General features: G+C 36.1%; 1 protein-coding gene across 4 annotated transcripts in view; it reads right to left on the reverse strand.

Annotated features, from left to right (window-relative positions):
* Sclt1 (sodium channel and clathrin linker 1) overlaps window positions 1–4,916 on the reverse strand; it is a 110,284-nt gene that overhangs the window by 74,699 nt on the left and 30,669 nt on the right. The window lies entirely within an intron of this gene.

A 4,916-nucleotide genomic window follows, 5' to 3' on the forward strand; every position in this document is an offset into this window, starting at 1 on the left:
ATATATATATATATATATATATATATATATATATATGCACTTCATGTGTGACTGTATAAATGTAACCTACTGAGTGTATTTGTGTATTTACTGTTGCTTATATGTATATTCCTTTAGGGATTATTACTTGTGATTGGATAACCACTTATGGTGGTCATGTCTGGTGAACACAAATTCTTCTCTAAGTAGCTTTCAATCATTGGCTAGGGGGGTGTCTGTTAAGTGGCCCTGGATGGGTCTCCCTTCTCCTTGGAGTCCTTGCTACTAGTGGCCCATAAAAATAAAGGGAGTAGAGAGATGAACAGGGTTTCAGGCAGGCCAGTGAGTACAAACAGTAATAATGATATACCAAGACCAGCTTCAGGAAGACATCAACTTGACTCGGGGTGAGTCAAAGGTTATACAGTTTTTGGGGAAGGAGTGTTGGAATATCTAGGATGGGCAAAGGTCATTGGCTGAATGCAAAGGTACTGATGCCTCCCTCACTAGCATAGGGAAACATTCCAGGAATCTCAAGTGCTAGCTGAACAGGTTCTTGTTCAGAGAAAGAAGCTGAATCTGTAATCATAACCAAGGCTATATGACATTTCCCAGTTTGAGAAGAGGAAGCCTCACTGACAAAGGGAGTCCACCATTTTGTACTGAGCTCAGGGCTTTTTGGTGACATCAGACTTTGACCTTAGCAGTAGAGCAATGGCCTCCTATATAATTTCATGTTGAAGTTTGTGGGATTTTTTTCATCAGGATAACTTATTTACTGATATTGAGTGGTATAGTGACATTCCCCACTATTATTACATCCTTGTATATATAGTGATACTTATTTAGGAAATGGCACCCCAACATTTGTTGCATACATATAAGTGGTAGTTACAGTTTCTTTATAGACGGTTTGCTCTCTTTGTTAATATCTAGTAACCTCTACCTTCAGATTAGTTTTGGTTTGAAATCTGCTCTGCACATACGGGTTTTTACTGTTGTTAATCTTAGAGGCCTGTTAGCTTTTGAGTTGAGCATGCCTGATTCATTCCTAACTCTTATTTGTTAATCTTTCCTCATGAGAATTATTCTTAGGTCTCATGATTCTCTTTTCTTCCATTCTGCAATGGAATCTTTTAAATATATTCCCTAGTGCTGGCTTAGTTGGCATGTGTTGCTTTCAGTTGTGTTCATCTTGGAAGATCTTCATCTCTCTATTGATTTTAAATAACTATGCTGGATATGATAATCTTAGCTGGCAGTTATTTACTCTAAGAGATTGAAATATATCATACTGTGCTTTCTTGGCTCCTAGAGTTTCTCCTGAAAGGAGAGGTCTGATGTAATTCTAACGAGTCTGCCTTTAGAAGCAACTCAAGATTTCACTTATAGCTTTCACTATTTTGTTTTTGTTCTGTACTCTTGGCATTTAACTATAATGTGACATGGAGATATTCTTTTCTGGCCCTGTTTGGAGTTCTTAATGGTTCCTATTCTTGGAATGCCATATCTTTTTGTAGATTTGGGAAATTTTCTGCTCCAATGAACTTGTTTTATATATCTGTTTGGTGTTTTAATCTCAGCTCCTTCTTTTGCCCTTAAAATTCTTCCATTTTGCTAGTTACTAAAAACTGTAGTAATGATTTTTTAAAATTATCTCAAAATGTTGTTAGTAGTTAAAACATCTTCAATTACCAATTCTGTCTTTCTTGATTTACTAAGAGCTTAATTCCTCTTACTTGAATTCTTTCACTTTTTCATTTGCTCTAGACTCCTCTAATCAATTTGTCGGGTTAGTGTATTGTATCTTTTAGTCCCATTGTTTTAAGAATTAATTTATTAATTTACTTTACATCCTGACTGTAGTTTCCCCTCTACATCTCTTCCTTATCTCAGCCACTCCTCCTCCCTCTCTCTTCAGAAAAGGGGAGTCCTCCCATGGATACCAACCAGCCCCAGCATATCAAAATAAAAGCAAGACTAGGCTCATTTTCTCCTACTGAGGTTAGAGGAGGCAGCCTGGTAGGGAAAAAAGGTCCCAACAGCAGGCAATAGAGTCAGAGACTGCCCCTGTATAGGAGAACTACATGAAGATCAAATTATACAACTGTTACATATATGTGGAAGGTCTAGGTCAGTCCATGAATACTCCCTAGTGGGCTGGTCAGCCTCTGTGAACCCCTATGGGCCCAGGTTAGTTGATTTTGTATTTTTTTTTTTTTTGTGGTTTCCATTATTTTTATATATAAGTCCACGTTTCATGAATTGCTTTCATTGACCTCAGTGAGCATCTCATTAAGATACTTTTATATTTTGTCAAGTTCTTTATTATCTTTCTGCCTGTCCATCCATCTATCCATCCCCCTACCCGCCTTATCTCCCTTACTTAGTGTTAATTCATGTGGTTCTTTTGAAACATGTGGGTTTTTTTTTTTTTAACTTTTTTTGGGTGATTGCTTAGGTTTCTAGGCATGAAAGAAAATTGGAATCCTCCTGGTCTTCGAAGACTGAGAGAGGACCTCTAATTAGCTAGTTACAGGGTTGGGAGGTATCCTGCCTCCTCCTAGAGATAGTGGCAGAAATAGCTTTATGTACTTGTTCTGTGATAAATGAGGGGTAAGGCACTGTGGCATACATTAGTTTGTTATTAATCCCCCAACTCCCTTGCTGGACAGAGCACAAAGACCAACAAGATTGACATGTTTTTAGATAACCAGCATTCATGAAGCAACAGCCAAGGCAGGCTGATCTAGTTGAATTAAGGACCATACTTGTGAGACCCTGTCTTTAAAAAAAAAAAAAAGAAAGAAAAAAGGAAGAAAGAAAGAAAGAAAGAAAGAAAGAAAGAAAGAAAGAAAGGAAGGAAGGAAGGAAGGAAGGAAGGGTGCAGGATGCAAAGATTTATTTGTTTCCTGCAGGAGGAAGCCAAGAGCTGAGCTTTTTTACCCAGTAGCTAGTAATGAGTGATGAACAGGGTCAATGACATCTATTAGTCCAAGCAGAACCACAGCACCATTCTCTACAGTGGCTAAACAGTCTAGGAACTGTGAGAATTCCAAGACAAACAAGACAGAAGTCAATGTTTTGAGATCCCCTTCAGAAAAGTTGAGACTCTTACATGTGCACACCAAACTCTCACTTCTTCTGGCGGAAGTTGGGAGCTAGTTTTATTTTTGATCATAGGATATTATGGTGCTGCACTAGGTTTTTAGTATAAACTAAAACCAACCCACTGGCTTTACCAAGTCTGGTAAAATCATCTTCTCTTGGATGCAGAAACTGTTCAATTGTTCTGATTGCTGAATTAGTGTGTGTGTTGGGAAAAGGGTTTGTCTACTCTCACACCGTCCTCAAGTCTTACTATATTTTATAGTTTACCCTATACTCATTATTTTATTGTGTATCTGCAGCCTAGTAAGAGACCTTTTAAATGGGAATTGCTTGTCTTTTATAGGCAAATTCCTTTTTTGTTTTGATTTTGATTCAGATTGGCTCCTGCAACTAAGCTCTGAATGCTCTTTGATTTACACAAGATTGTTTAATGAAAGTTTTATAGTTTGGTAGTTGTGTGTTATCCACCATACACATTAAGAAAACTCTGTAGTTCTGGCCTGAGAGTATTCAATTTTTCTTTCTTTCTTTCTTTCTTTCTTTCTTTCTTTCTTTCTTTCTTTCTTTCTTTCTTTCTTTCGTTCTTTCTTTCTTTCTTTCTTTCTTTCAAGACAGGGTCTCACAAGTATGGTCCTTAATTCAACGAGATCAGCCTGCCTTGGCTGTTGCTTCATGAATGCTGGAATGAAAGGCACTACCATGGTTTAATATACCCCATATGAACACTCAAACATGCTTTTCCTATGACTTCCCTTAAAAATATTTAGGAGTCATTGATACAATAAGGTATCTATAGCAGAAATACCAAAGGATTATATAATCCCCATTGTTCTGGGAGAAACAGAGAAACAATAAATAACTGTGACACTAGGTTAAAGTACTAACTTCCATGTAGAAATATATTATTTAAAGCCTTTAATTCTAGAACTTAGCAATCCTTTTGTCTTGAAGCATTAGGATTCCTCAGAAATATATTGTAAAAAGAAAATAATAAAAGAAACAAATCTATGATTAGAAATCCCAATTGTTAACCAGGTTACAATCCCAGTACTAGGGAAAGTGAGGCAGGAGGACTGTCAAGAGATCGAAACCAGCTTGGGTAAATCCAGGCTAGCCTTTGCTAGAGTATGGAACTAATGTCTCAAAAATAACACAAACGAAAAAAGGAGATTCTATATGTTAACATAAGGAGTCAACAGTTGATTAATAAGACAGTGGAATAAAATGGGATAACTTACTTTTGATGACATAACTCTACTCTTAAGCACAGACATTATTTAGGTATTAGCAAGAATTAGCAGAGTAACTAGGGAAGAATGAACAGTAAAGGGAGGGATCACCCAGAGTGCTATAATTCTATTTAATTCTATTTTAATTCTATATAATTCTATTACTCAACAATGAGTAAAAATAAAATTCCAAGGAGATAAGGAAAGCAAAAGGAATATAAGAGAATTAAAAGACAGTAAGTAGAACTGGGAGGTTGAATTATATTTGTTTTAGAAGAATGTAGGAACTTTGTGTATGTATGTATATATATATGTATACATACACACACACATATATATATTACACATATTAATCGCATATATTGACAGTTAATTTACAAATGGGTCTTAGTTTAGTTCTTTAAAAGAAATCAATTTATTCATTCAACACAGATCTATGTTACTCTTATCACATTTCTAGTTGTGTGTGATAGGAAACACTAAAGAGTAGGTGCATGCACTACTTTTGAGGATCTAGATCACTCTACTCTTTTTTTTTTCTTAATTACGTATTTTCCTGAATTACATTTCCAATGCTATCCCCAAAGTCCCCCATAC

The sequence above is a fragment of the Mus caroli genome, chromosome 3 (assembly GCF_900094665.2).
Source record: "Mus caroli chromosome 3, CAROLI_EIJ_v1.1, whole genome shotgun sequence".
NCBI lineage: Eukaryota > Metazoa > Chordata > Mammalia > Rodentia > Muridae > Mus > Mus caroli.